The sequence below is a fragment of the Bos taurus genome, chromosome X (assembly GCF_002263795.3).
Source record: "Bos taurus isolate L1 Dominette 01449 registration number 42190680 breed Hereford chromosome X, ARS-UCD2.0, whole genome shotgun sequence".
NCBI classification, from domain to species: domain Eukaryota; kingdom Metazoa; phylum Chordata; class Mammalia; order Artiodactyla; family Bovidae; genus Bos; species Bos taurus.
The window spans coordinates 20514903-20530916 of record NC_037357.1 but is presented as its reverse complement, the minus strand read 5'-3'; the positions used below and the strand labels follow the sequence as shown (position 1 = coordinate 20530916).

Genomic DNA, 16014 nt, shown 5'->3' with positions numbered 1-16014 from the left:
ATCCACCCCATACTTCATTTCTTTTTGTCCAGACCACATTTTCATCTTAATTGAAACTTCATAGGCATATATAATGAGAGTCACTGTGGTTTGTTTTTAAATTTAAAAACCTAAAAATAATCAAAAATCCCCATCAGAATAGGAATAAACAAACTATGGTAGTCCATGCTAAGAAATACTATGTAACCATTAAAAAGAATGATGTACATCTCTAGGTGATGACATGTCTATGAAATAGCATTAAATGAAAAAATAAAGGTGGAAAGTACATAGTAAGACACGTATGTACAGCAAGATTCTATTCCCCCTCCAAAAAAAATACATATTTTGTAGATGCAAACATTTTTCTGCAAGAAAAAACAATGGTTATACTTTCGGAGGAAGAGACTAGAAATTAGGGGAAGGGTAGTAAAGGAAGGCAGAATTTTACTTATACATTTTCTATATGGTTTGAAGCCTTCACCACATATAAGTATTATCAATATTATTATTTTAATTGAACTAAAATTTTGAACTATAAGACAACTTGCTTCACTACAACATACCAAATCCACCTCCTGCAAATAGGTTTATTATTATTTTGTTTACTTAGAAAACAGTATTCAATTTCTGTCATTATTTCTTACAGAATATTCTAATATTTTACTTTTGTACTTTAAGTATTTTGAAATGTTTCAGCAACAAACTGATAAAAAGTTTTTTAATACTGTGGTTCTCAATACTTATTAAAACCTAAGAAAATATAATCACCAGTTGTTTCTGCTGATGTATGATCAAACTGAACCTTTCAATAGCTTTCTTATAAAATAGCCCCAATAAATGAATATCTTAAAAGATAATCCCTGATAAACATTTAAACCATTAATGTGGTATGATTACCCCTTAAATTAATGGCATACTCTTAGCAAAAGGAAAACACAGGTAACAAACGGACCAAATATGACTTATTATTTAAAATTTGGTATCTGCACCCATCATTTAAAAAGTGGATATTTAATTTAAAAAAACACAGGGTTTTTAAAGTACCTTTAATATTAATTTCTCATTTTAATTAGTTTCTCATTTAAATGCTTTCTTCTCTGCAATCACCCACTGTGTTTCTTCAGTCTTTGAACTTCATTGAGGCTTTCAATGGCTAAGTCAAAGATCTCTCCTGGTAAATGTCACATTGCACTTGAAATTATGTGGTTTATTTTCAAATATCTTTTGATAATGATTTCTAAAATAATTCCAGTGATAAGAAAACAGACTCTGTATGATTTCAATACTTTTAGACCATGAAATTTTGCACCTTGTTTTATGTCCGTGGATATGTTCTAGGGTCTCCTGATTTATAGTCTATGGGAACTTGAATAGAATTTGTATCCTGCTGTTGTATGAAAATTGCATAAATCTTAATTATGTTAAATTGGTTCATAGTACTTTTCAGGTCTGCTATAGCCTTCTACTTTTCTGTCTATTCATCCTATTAATGTTTGAGAGTTTGATATTGAAGCTCCAACTAAAAATCTTAATTTATCTACTTAAAAATAATTGTAATATATAATGGAACTATAGTAACTTTGTTCTGTATTTTCCAAGTCTCCTATAGATGTATTATCATACTTTTATAATTTAAAAAAATTTTAAATGGGCAGAAAAAATTAATAAAATTAGGTATCTATGTTTTTTGTAAAGTGTGGGGGATGGGTATGAAGAAAGTCAATGTACACTGCTTTTAAAAAAATGGAAATGATGGATTTTAATTGAAATGACTTTTAATTCAACAGTAGACTTTAGCTAACACCTGATGACCCAGTGTTCATGATGAACATCATCTATGAAAGGTCAGGTTGACATTTTGTATCTACTGATGTGAGGTATCATTTTGCAGTCTTCCTGTTGAGAATCCATGGCCTGAGCCTGGTCATGAAGAACCATCAGACAGACCCAGGTTGATGGTCATCCTACAGAATGTAAGGTCTGTACTCTTCAAAATTTTCAAGAATATGAAACATAGGGAAAGACTGAAGAACTGGCCCAGATTGGAGGAGATCAAAAACTAAATATAACATGTAATCCTGGAAAGGATACTGAACCAGAAGGGGGAAAAGTAATATTGTTGGCCAGCTGGCAAAATCTGAATGGATGGATATGAATCAGATGGTAATGTAATGCTGTAATGCCAATATTGATTCCTGGTTTGCACAGTTGTATACTTGTTTTAGGGAAAGACACTCTGGCAGATTTAGGGGTGATGAGACAACATCTAGCTCTCAAAGGATTCACAGAAAGACTAATGATAATGGACACAGAGAGAAGAGCGAATAATGGAGCAAATGAAGTAAAATGTTAAACATTGGAGTATCTAGTTAAAGGGACTATAAGAGTTCTTTGTGTTATTTTAGCAATTTTTCTGTAGTATGAAATTGTTTACTTTTAGAAAATCTGAATTTACAGACTGACAAATTCAGGGATAGATATTCATTGCATGAAAGGATTTGTCTTAGCCATTTTATTATTAAAATATTATTATTATAACAAAGTGTGACTTAATTTGTCAAAATTTGAATTGCATGCATTTCTTCACCAGACTACTGTCCATTGCCTTAAGCAAGTTAACGCATATCAAGCCCTTTAACAAGGAGTGAAATAAGTGAGGGAAATTAAAAGGTCCAAACTTTCAGTTGCATAATAAATGAGTCACAAGTATGAAATGTACAGGGTGAGGAGTCAATGATTATGTAATACCTCTGTATGGCGACAGATGGACTAGACTTATCGTGGTGATCATTTTAAAATGGATAGAAATATCGGATCACTGTTTTGTAACAAACAAGAACTAACATAGTATTGTAAGTTAATTATACTTCTAAACCAACAAATAAATCAATCCACAGAAAAAGGGATCATATTTGTAGTTACCAGAGATGGAAGTGGGGAGAGGGGGAATTAGATGAAGGTGGTCAAAGGGACAAATTTCCAGTTATGAGGTGAACAAGTACTAGGGATGTAATGTGCAACATGATAAGTGTAATTAACACTGCTGTATGTTACATATAAGAGTTGTTACAAGATTAAATCCCAAGAGTTCTCATCACACGGAAAAAATATTGCTTTGCTATTTCTTTAATTTTGTATCTATATGAGATGATGAATGTTCACTACATTTATGTAGTGACCACATTTATTGTGGTCATCATTTCATGATATAAGTCAAACCATAATGCTGTACACCTTAAACTCATACAGTACTCAGTCACTCAGTTGTGTCCGACTCTGTGACCCCACGGACCGTAGCCCACCAGACTCCTCTGTCCATGGGATTTCCCAGGCAAGAATACTCGAGTGGGTTGCCATGCCCTGCTCTGGGGGATTTTCCCAACAAAGGGATTGAATCCACATCTCTTGCATCTCCTGCATTGGCAGAAGAATTCTTTACCACTGCAGCACCTGGGAAGCCCCTAAACTCATACCATGCTGTATATCAATTACAGCTCAATAAAACTGGAAGAAAAAATAAAACGTAAAAAAAGAGGTACTTTCAAATATACATGACGAAGTTTGGCTTTTAAATACAAAGAGAGCCTAGAAAATCTGCAGTTGTTAAATCAAGTAGTTTTTGCACCAAACACTGCCATCTGCTGGAAATAACAGTCCACAACACATACTACTCCTCCATAAGACAATAAGAAATTATTTTAAAATCCTAAGGCATATTTGAGACAAAATGACAAATGTAAAAAGATAACTAAATGGTGGAACCCATTGTTTAAATCCATTTAAAAGCAATTATTCTGCATCTTTACATCCCAGAGTTTCAAAATCTTTTATAAGACATAAAAGCATATGAGGTAGGCAGGTCTTTAATGCTCTTTCTAATGAAATCACAAGAAGCAAAGGCAGAAATATAGATGAGAGTTCTTGATTCAGGACCCAGTGTATGATGGGTTTCACTCAGTAAAAACACCTGCAGGGAATCAAAGAAATCAAGGGGTAGGCAACTAGAGCTTCTTTTAGTCTAGTTGTTTTCAACAGGGAGAACAGTACCCTCTAGGGGACATAATGAAACGATGCGAGGATACTACTGGAATTAGAAGCATAGTAGAATGCCAGACAGGGCATTGGGAGACCCACACAAAAAATTGAGAACTTCCAAAAGCCCCATCCACCATTTATGTGCGTGAAAAACTGCTTATGATTATCTGCAGCTAGATTCTAACTTCATTTACAATTAAAGTATTTTTGTGTGCTAAATCTTTTCAGTCGTGTCCAACTCTTTGCAACCCATGGACCGTGACCCGCCAGGCTTCTCTGTACATATGAATCTCGAGGCAAGAATAATGGGGTTGGTTCCCGTACCCTCCTCCAGGGGCTCTTCCTGACCAAGGGATCGAACTCTTGTCTCTGGCATCTGCTGCATTGGCAAGCAAGTTATATACATTTATTTTTCCCCCAGGAATGCAACTACCCATGTAAATTGAGGGAAAATGGTACTGTTTGGCTTGAAACTTTATTAAAATTGATCAACATCTCAGAAAATCATGGCATCCTTTAGAAAGATGTGATATTTGAGCCACCAATATACAATAGTCTCACATTCATCTGTATTCATATATATATCATATTTACAATGATTATACACATAGGTCCCTGGAGGAGGAAATTGCAATATACTCCAGTATTCTTGCCAGGAAAATCCCATGGACCAAAGAACCTGGGAGACTGTATGTAGTCCATAGGGTCCCATAGAGCGGGACATGACTGAGCATGCGAATACACATAGATGCAAGCATCTAACAATGACTGAAATATATCTTATTAAAAATTGATTTTTAATTTCTCCTTTATATTATAGTTGTGGTGTTATACTGATGTCTCTTGAAACTATGTGTAAGACAAGTTTAATTATCTAGTATCTATTAAAATTATTTTACAATAGCAAAGGGAGAAGGATAAAACATTTGTTATTAAAAGAAGATATTAATCTGATAGGGTTGAGCTCCATTCCCTCACTTTACTATAGGGAAACTGAAGTCCAGAAAAGAAATGAACCTGCTCAAGGTCAAGTATGAGTTTGAAGTAAACCAGTACCAAAACTCTCTGATTCTCAAATTCAGTTATTAGTCTATGGTGCCTGAAAATCAGGAATGCATCTTGCAAAAAAATGCAAGACCTGTGGCTTAGGGTCTCAGCTAGCCCACAGCTAAAGCTTATATAACTCACATACACAGATACATAGCTAAAATTAATGTGATTAGAGTGAAATCAAAAAAATCTTTAATTGGTGGTATAAACAGTAAGTTTTTTAAAGTAAAATATGATGAGTAGAAATATCTTAGCCCGGCATTCAAGGCCATTCAAAATGTGTTTCAAATCTACCTTTCTACGAATACTGTTTACACATAAACGATTAAAGTCTGGGGTATTATACTGAATCTTTTTGGCCTTTATATACCCAGGACTTAACACCTGGCACCTAGGATGCACTTATTACCTATTGCTGAATGAATAAACAAATGAAAAAATTTCTTTCAGACAAATCTATTCACTGTTCCCCACATACACATGTACATTCTCACTTGGAAAGCCCTTCCTCTAGCCCCCCTCCAAATTCCTAAATTCCAGGTCTTTTAACTCAGTCTATGACCTTTCCCAAAATGCCTTCCTCAGCATCCTTCAAGGACTAGCTCAAGGCCCTCTCTCTTAAAAGTCTTCCTAGCACCTGGGAGTTCTGCCCAGCCTGGGCCTGGATGGTGGGATCTGGCCTCCGCTGCCCACCAGAACCCCGGGGCTTCTGGGAACCAATCCAGCCCCTCCACCAGCCCCCAGGGCCTCGCCTTCTGGATGCCCCAGGGCCTGCTGGCCTCTAGACACTGTCTTCCTGCCAGAGCCCCGCCCTCCCTGGGGGCTGTCTGTAAAGCCCTCCCATCCCCACCCTTTGTTTCCAGGCATAGTTTCCTGCCCATTGTAAACTCATACCTTGGGGACTTCCCTGGCAGTCAGGGAAGCAAGATTTCACATGTCAAAAAATAAATAAAAAATTAAAATAAACTCACACCATTAAAGTGGTTGTTTTAGGAGCCTGGATTCTGTAGCCAACTTAATCTAGATTTATAATCCTTTACATTTGTGACCTTGGGCAAGTGACTTTATGAGTCTCAGTTTTATAGTCTATAAAATGAAGATTTAAAGGGAATTGCTGGTGGTCCAGTGGTTAGGACTTGGCACTTTCATTGCTGTGGCCTGGGTTCAATCCCTGATCGGGGAACTAAGATTCTGCAAGCCAACCTAGACAGCATATTAAAAAGCAGAGACATTACTTTGCCAACAAAGGTCCGTCTAGTCAAAGCTATGGTTTTTCCCATGTTGGATGTGAGAGTTGGACTGTGAAGAAAGCTGAGCACCAAAGAATTGATGCTTTTGAACTGTGGTGTTGGAGAAGACTCTTGAGAGTCCCTTGGACTGCAAGGAGATCCAACCAGTCCCATCCTAAAGGAGATCAGTCCTGGGTGTTCATTGGAAGGACTGATGTTGAAGGTGAAACTCCAATACTCTGGCCACCTGATGCAAAGAGGTGACTCACTTGAAAAGACCCTGATGCTGGGAAAGATTGAGGGCAGGAGGAGAAGGGGACAACAGAGGATGAGATGGTTGGATGGTATCACCAACTCGATGGACATGGGTTTGGGTGGACTCTGGGAGTTGGTGATGGACAGGGAGGATGGTGTGCTGTGGTTCATGGGGTCGCAAAGAGTCAGACACGACTGAGCAACTGAACTGAACTTGTGGATAATGGGAGCCAGGTTCTCAATATCAGAGAAAGAAGTTACAGATCAGCAAGGGGAAAGGGCTAGCACGACCACTGCTATACTGACATACTGATCAGGGAGATCAGTATGAATTCCTATTTATCATATTATTTTTATCCATTTATTTTATATTTTCCCATTTACAATTAGAAAATAATCTATGGAGTGCTACTTTGTCACTGTGAGAATAACCCAGTTTCTCCAGCACTCAGTCATCTACAGTTTTAATATCCTTTAATCAATTATTGACCTGAATCAATTATTTAGTTGGAGGATAAAAGGAGACTTATTTTCTTTTTTTTCTCCTTACTGCACTGTCTGGCATGTGGGATCTTAATTCCCCAACCAGGGACTGAACTTGTGCCCCCTGCATTGGAGCGAGGCGTTCTAACCACTGAACCACTGGGGAAATCCAGAAAAAGAGACTTATTTTCAAATTCTGTCATTCCCACTGAAGCAATTCAATAATGATAATTAAGTACACAGCTTCTCATTTGTCCACTGAAAGCTATGTTATAGGTTCAATACAATTTTTTATTGTAGAGAATTGAACTTTCATTTTCATAATATTAAATTTAAAATAATATAATCTCACCAAGTTTAAAATTTAAATAATGCAGAAGAAAATTTAATTCATATGGCAAAGTGTTTACATTATATGGTTAAGTTAAAAGGGCAGGTTACAAAACAATGTAGCTCATCCAATTCTCACAACCTAATGATACTACTAGTAGCAAGCATTGTTTGAGCTCCTTCTTTGTGTCAGAAACTATACCACGTGCCTTTAGTTATATTTCCTTATTTAAATTTCACACCTGTGATGTAGGATATTACTATTATTGACCCCGTTTTACAAATGAAGAAACTGAAGATCGAAGTGGTAAATGGTAGGCAAGATCTAGTATAGTAAGTAGTGGTAGAAAACAGGGAACTCAAACCCAGCTGTATGATTTCAGAATTATCTCTTAATTCCATACACCAAAATTTTCATGGTGGTTCTCAGCACATGGTGGTATTCTAAATGACTTTTATTTACATTTTGTGATCTTTCTATATTTTTAAAATGAACATGAATTACTACTATAATTTTTTTTTTACTTAAAACAACTGACAAGGGACCTACTAAATAGACAGGAAACTATATTCGCTATTATGTAATAACCTATAAGGGGAAAGAATCTAAAAAAGAATATATATATATTATATATATATAATGCGTGTGTGTAACTGAATCTGTGCTGTACACCTGAACTTACATGATATTGTATATCAAACTATAGTTCAATAAATTTTTTAAATTTAAAATGTAAAAAATTTCTAGTTTAATAGAATCTTGTAAGGTACGATAAGACACAACCACCTTATACACCTAGTGTGCACATAGTAGAATCTTGCAGTGGGATAGAAATGTTACTCCAGAATAGTACTCCATAGTCAAAGAGGAGTCTAAACTGTTGAGTTAGACTCATCCAAAGGTTTCCTCTATTAGGAGACTTTAAAACAACTAATGTGGGCTTCCCAGGTGATTCAGCGGTAAAGAATCTGCCCTACCAAGCAGGAGTGTGAATTTGATCCCTGAGTCGGGCAGGTCTCCTAGAGAAGAAAATGGCAACCCACTCCAGTATTCTGCCTGGGGAATCCCACGGACAGAGGAAGCCAGTGGGCTACAGTCCATGGGTCGAAAAAAAGTCAAACATAGCAACTAAAAAACCAATATCAAACACTCATGTGCTTTGTGAAGCTACAAAAGCAGACAGTAGGAAGTAGCATTTCCAAATTTGACTAGCATTCTTGGGAATGCACTTTGGGACATGTTGATATGTACGATTATCACTGGGTAAAAAATTTTAAAAAAACACAAACATTTTTGAACCCCAAGACAGAAAATAAAGAAACAGCACCCATGAGAGATATTCATAACCCAACTCTTCCTGCACCCTCCCCACAACTGTAACAGCACTTTCACCGGTGTTCAGATACAGAATATTGTGGTAAAAGCAATTAAGTAAAGGCAAAAAAGAATATTGTGGCTTAGTGCATTCTCCACTGTGTAAGGTGTACTCTGCAACCTCGATGAGCACTTTTGCATAAAGGACGAGTTGTAAGCAAGCGGTCCTGTATCTGAGAGAAGGCACAGGAACACTGGTGTTCTACTACGGCTAGGAGCTGTGCTAAAATATTTTATATGTTTGTTCACTTATCTCTGCTAGCAATCACATGAGGTGACTATTTATTCCCCATTTTACAGGTCAGAATATAGGCTCAATGTAACCTGCCCAAGTTCACACAGCTAAGAAATGTCAAAGCCAGGATTCAGACCTTGGGTTTGTCTGGTTCTTTCCATTGTACCACATCTGGAAGCCACAGGCCCTTCTAAGCACCTTAAATGAGTTTCAGTGGGAAGGAAAATTCCTCTTCTGAAATAGCTTCCAGGATTAAGGAAAGTTAAAGAACAAGGAGTTAAGAATCTAACCCCAAATAAGGCAATTTCCTCAAAACCCCACATGCTATGCTGCTGCTTGCTTGCTAAGTCGCTTCAGTCGTGTCTGACTCTGTGCGACCCCATAGACGGCAGCCCACCAGGCTCCCCCGTTCCCTGGATTCTCCAGGCAAGAACACTGGAGTGGGTTGCCATTTCCTTCTCCAATGCAGGAAGTGAAAAGTGAGAGTGAAGTCGCTCAGGTCGTGTCCGACTCTTAGCAACCCATGGACTGCAGCCCACCAGGCTCCTCCGTCCATGGGATTTTCCAGGCAAGAGTACTGGAGTGGGGTGCCGTGGCCTTCTCCGCCCATATGCTATAGCTGCATCTAAACCTGCACCTTAGCTCTTTTGACTGCCACAGTTGCTTCCAGCAGGCAAGACAGACCACAACACCATTAACCATGTAGGCCTTCTGGCTTGAGTCTAAACTTCAGTTTAATTGTTGCTTTCCCTTGACATTTCCTGTAAACATAAAGCGTCTTACACTTAAATTTTTTATTTATTTATTTTTTCTTCCAGCTTTACTGAGTAATAATTGATATACAGCACTGTATACATTTAAGGTGTACAGCATAATGATGGGACTTAACATATGTCATGAAATCATGACCAGAATAGGTTTAGTGAGCATCCATCATCTCATATAGATACAAAATTAAAGAAATTTAAAAATATGTTTTCCCTAGGATCAGAACTCCTAGGATTTACTCCCCAACTTTCATATATAACATACAGCATTAATTATATTTATCATGATGTACATTACATCCCTAGCACTTATTTTTCTTATAACTCCAAGTTTTAGTTATTGATCACCATCATTAATTCTCCCTCCCCTCATCCCCTTGCTTCCAGTAAGCACAAAGCCAATCTCTTTCTCTCAGTTTGTTTTGAAGTATATTGACCTACAAATCTGTCAGTTCTTACACACATAGTGAATTCAATATTTCTATACATTTCAAAATGATCACCACAAATAAGTCTGTTACCATCCTACACTTAATTTATATAGCCAATTGATAAGTGATAAAAATGTATAAGAGCTTCCACTCTTCAATCTACTTCTGATAATAGCTTGAAGTCGGAATACTATTTTCAATCACTAGGGAAAGGTTATTTTAATTTCTTCAGGGTTGTACTTCATTCCTTTTCCCAGATTACACTTCTGTGTTTCATCCAGAGATTAGAAGACTGGACTATACTTATTGGACTGGTAAATTGCCTGTTTTCACCAATTGTATTTTGGGTAAACTGCCAGGATGTAGGATCAAGTAATCCTGACCTCTAGTGGATGACTCAAAGTACACACACACCTCTCTAACATAAACGCTTCTCATTTTCTTTACAGTAACTCTGTAGGCAGAAAATATAATAGACCTTTAATATAGAAAGCCAGAATGGAATAGTGGAAAAACTATGAGTTTGGGGCCAAACAGACCTGAGTTTGAATATCACTTCCACCTCCTGCTAGCTATGATCTGGAGAAAATTACTTCAGCTCACTGGCTTCAGGATCCTCATTTATAAAATGGAGATAACCACTCTAGGTGATACATAGGGACAAAAGCAAGGCATCCCAAACTGGAATTGCTTTGAGAATGAGATTAGGAAGAATTGTGTTATAATGGCTGTCAGGCCATCTATAGAAATGACACAAACCAAGCACAATTTGTAAGTGTTCAAAGAGATTTGAGACCTGATCCCAAATAAGGTGATTAGGGTTTTGTCTCAGGAAAGCACATCCCAAAGCTGTAAGAAATAAGCCTTGATAAAATCAAGTATAATCAAAGCTGAATCAAAAATTATGACACAGTCTTTAAGAAAAACTATAAAGAGAAATACATATACTACCAATAGTGATAAAAGTTTTCCCTATGAAAGGAAAGCCCCAGTGTTCATTTTCTGGAGAAGTACCTCTAATACTGTCCAAGGCTAAGAGCACCTGACCCATGAATATAAACATCTGGTCCATGTGCATACGAATATCGATCTTTTAATACTTGTCTTCCTTTTTCTCTGGGGTCCTATGTTCACCAAGAAACTTTCTACTTATTCTATTCTGTTATATTTGTTTTCTCATATCTCTTTATCATAGGCAGATGTGCTAACAGCTAACATGAATGATGTGGTCAACAAGCATTTAGATTTCTCCAAATAAATTATGAAATTGGTGTTCTGGTTTAGATATTAGACCCTTAGGAGTTTTGCCTAGTATGAATCTATCTTAACTTTGTTATACTCACAGAATTAAAATTCTGAGCAAGATTTTAATTGACAGAAACCTAGTATTGCTGAGCATGCTAGGGAACAACCTAGGCAACTTTCTTGTGAAGAATTTGGTAATGTGTTATCAAAATGTGTACACCCTGGGACTTCCCTGGTGGTCCAGTGGCTAAGACTCTGTGCTCCCAATACAGGGTCCCGGCTTTGATCCCTGATAAGGGAACTAGATCCCACATGCTGCAACTAAAGATCTTGCATGCAACAACAAAGATCAAAGATCCTGTGTGCTGCAACTAAAACCCAGAGCAGGCAAACAATAAATACGTCTTTTTATGTTTACCACCCTGTTATCTAAATTCCTACTTCTAGGAATTTAATGCAAGCCTGGTAGGAATGCAAGTCCATCTGGTCGCAAAGAGTCGGACACGACTGAGCAACTTTATTTTCATTTCATAGGACAGTTATATTACTTGATTTGGAAGAAAAAGTAAGATTATGGCATGAATACTTACTTCAAATTTCACAGAATAAGTGTAGATGATGTTCAACTTATCTGTATAGTCTCCAGGGATTTCATAGGGTTCCATTGCAAGTTAGATGGTTTTCCATCTACATGTTGTAGCTAGTAAAGAGAGGGAGAAAAGAAAGGGAAGGGGATTTTGATATCAAATTGAATTGTAAATTTCTGATTCATGCGCTCTTTGGGCATGTAATAACAGCAGGATGATAAAAATGGGCCTTTCATTATATTCTGGCATTTAAAACTCTTTACCAATTTAAAATATTTCTTGTTTCTAAATGTCCCTAACATGCAAATAGACTCAATATCCTGCCGAAAACAAAACACTTAAGAACTTCTCTTTGACTGTGGATAGATTTTTTTAATCCTTCTATTAGTAAATGGCTTTATTTTTCATCTTTCATCCCATCCCTCTCTTCCATATACTAAAAAAAAAAAATCTATTTGTAACCTCAACTATAGTTAGAAAATCAAATAGATGAGACAGAAGTCATATTTATAAGCACCCAGAGATTTGAGGGCTACTGTGTGTTAAAATGCATGCTTAGCCATAAAAGGGCCTGAGGATATATCTATGTGAACCTTTTGTGTTTTGAAAAAGAGAATGATTATTAAAACCCCAAAGATGGAAAACAAAAAATAGAGAAGCTTCCAAACTAGACAGGACTGGTGAAGCTAGCAAATGCCTGGTCCAGAAATAAAGTGACTCTTCCATTTCTTGAAAAATAAAAGAATAAAGGGGAGAGAGAAAAATCAAAAGGAGAAACCATGTTGCTTCATTTATGAAATAGTTAACTCAACATACAGTTTACCCCCATGGTTTCTGTCTAAAGATTAATATGCAGTCTCTACACATACATGCACAATCAAACCACTCACTCACAACTGCAAAAGGTTATTGGTGTGCACATCTTTGTATTCATTCTTGTAACCCTACTGTCTGGTCATATGTGCCCTTACAAGTGTAGGATAAAACGTATTCTTTAAAGCCAAAATACATTTTAAAATAGCTATGAATTAGAGAAATCATAATTGTTAAGGCTACAGGTCACAATTTCACACTGAAGGGAAAAATTTAAATTACTGGCATGATAATGCATATCAAGTATGCTCTGAAGTACGGGTCTTAAACCCCGTACAGGGAAGATCTGCATTTCATTTAAGAGACTGTGTGGCAAAAATTCTATAAAGGTCTCTAATCAAGTTAGAAGCCCTATTTTAAACCACTGGCCTTATACATGGATTGTATAAGGCTTTCCCAAGCCACTTTCACAACTTCAACTTTTACTCTGAGATGGGAAGTCACTGGAAGAGTCTAAGTGGCGGACTGACATGAGCTGAAATTTAAAAAGGCTCACGTACGTGTACGGCTGAGTCCCTTCGCTATTCCACCTGAAACTATGAAACATGTTAATCATCTATACCCAACACAAATAAAAGTTTAAAATGAAAAAAATAAAAAGGAATGCTCTGACTGCTGTATTGAGAAAAGGTTATGAGAAGACAGGGTAGCAGCAAGGAGACAGCTAGGTTTCTGCACCAACCAGTGTAGTATGACGATGTCTGGACCAGCTGATAGTGCTGGAGGTGATGACAAGTGGTGTATTCTAAATACGTTTTTAAAATAGGCCACATGGGTTCTTCCATGGTGGTCTCTGGGCTTCCATCACAGGGAGCATGGATCCATCCCTGGTCTAGTAACTAAGATTCCACAAGCCATATGGTGTGCCAAAAAAAAAAAAAAGCCAGAGCCACATGATATACTAAAGGATTGACCAGATATAGGGTATGAGGGAAGAATGATAAAGAGAATCAAAGGGTGATGTCATGGTTTGGGGGTCTGAGCAACTAGAAGGATATAGTTGCCATCTACTGAGATGGAGAAGACAACAAGAGAAGTGGGTTTGGACGGAAGATTAGAAGATTATTGGGGACATGTTAAGTTGGAAATGCTATTAGACATCCAAGTGGCAAATAGACAGCTAAATATACAGGTCTAGAGACCTAAGAGGGCTTCCCAGGTGGCATTAGTGGTAAAGAATCTGCCTGCCAATGCAGGAGACACAGTAGACACGGGTTTGATCCCTAGGTCAGGAAGAGCCGCCTGGAGGAGGGCATGACAACCCTCTCCAGTATTCGTGCCTGGAGAAACCCATGGACAGAGGAGACTGGTGGGCTACGGCCCATAGAGTAGCAAAGAGTCGGGACATGACTGAAGCAACTGAGCAACACACACAGAGACTTAAGTGTCATTGTGGTATCTGATACCAGGAGACAGGGTAAGATCACCAAGGTGAGTATAAAGAAAGAGGCAGAGCTCAAACTGAGTTCTGGAGCCCTCTGATATTAAGAGCTTGGAGGAAAGAGGACTTCCCTGGCAGTCCAGTGGTTATGACTCCATACTCTCACTGCCAAGGGCCCCAGGTTCAACCCCTGGTTGGAGAACTAAAATCCCACAACCGTGTGGTAAACCCAAAAATGACAAAAAAAAAAAAAAAAAGAAAAAGAGGTTGAGAATTTGAAGACTGATGAGCAACCAGTGAGACAAGAGAAAACCAGGAAGGGGTAACCCAAAAGCCCATGCAGCAGGTGTTTTAAGGAAAAAGAGATAATCAGCTATGGCAACCATCAGGGAAATTAACAGGGTACAGTACTGAAAGAAAACACAAGACTTCAGACTTAGAAAACCATTAGGCCTAACTCACATCTATGACCTTGAGCAGACTGCCCCAATTCTGAAAAGATGAATTTTTAACACAGTCCTTATACTCAGGGGGACCAAATAAATGAGCTTTACTGTGATTAGATAAAGTTTTATTGCATGCATACATAAGTGATTACCATGAGCAGGATAGATAAATACAGCTCTAAAAAATGATTTTCTTGGCTTTTTTTTAACTCTGTCTGAGCCTGAGAGTATGAAATGTGCCTGTAAGCACTAAATTTGATTTTCATATAGCTGATGAGATTAGCTTCCTATATCATACTTTGTATGTTAACTACCTTTCTACCCAAATGACTTTCAACAGGAGCAGCCATTCTGAGTCAGATCTCACAGTCCATGAACCTAAAATTCTATTCCCACTTATCAGAAGTGACATACACAAAGAAGCATGGGTGATTGCCCTTGACAATTGTTAGCATTCCCTGGCCTCTCTGGGTAGCTCTGTTTATCCTGTTAATGATAAACACGCCCTGATCCTTTTAATCTTTCTTTCATTCCCTATCTGCAATACCTTATGAAATAAATCTTCAAAAAAATTTAACATAGCCACTAATTTCCAAAAGAATATCTTTTTATAAAGATAAATCAGAGTTGGAAAGTACCAGTGTTCTTCATCTTCTGGGGTCTTGTTTATCTAATGAAATATATGGACCCTTTTACCCAGAAAAATACACATCAATAAAAACTGGGTTTGATGCATCAGAATCTATATTCAGTTCAGTTCAGTTCAGTCGCTCAGTCGTGTCCGACTCTTTGAGACCCCATGAATCGCAGCACGCCAGGCCTCCCTGTCCATCACCAACTCCCAGAGTTCACTCAGACTCACATCCATCGAGTCAGTGATGGCATCCAGCCATCTCATCTTCTGTTGTCCCCTTCTCCTCCTGCCCCCAATCCCTCCCAGCATCAGGGTCTTTTCCAATGAGTCAACTCTTTGCATGAGGTGGCCAAAGTACTGGAGTTTCAGCTTCAGCATCTATATTAAAATTAACCCTAACCCCTAATTCAGTGCCCTCCTTTTGTAGATGAGGAAATTGAGCCTGTGAGACATCAAGTTAATGTACCCAGGGCCAAAAGCTTGGTACAGTACATTCTTTAACTATTCTTTCCTTTTGGTCATTAGTTGTGACAGATGGAACAACCTTGGCTAAAATAAAATAGGCTGGTAGACTTAAAAACAATGAAATCTGATCCATCTTGATGAACTTAGGGTTGACTTCCAAAATGGAACCAGCAGATATGAGACTAAAATCCAAATTTCCAAATTCCTTGTT

The 16014-nt window shown here is 37.7% G+C and overlaps 1 pseudogene; it reads right to left on the bottom strand.

Annotated features, from left to right (window-relative positions):
- The window catches only part of LOC112441455 (transmembrane 9 superfamily member 2-like), an 80731-nt pseudogene that overhangs the window by 43385 nt on the left and 21332 nt on the right, over positions 1-16014 (bottom strand).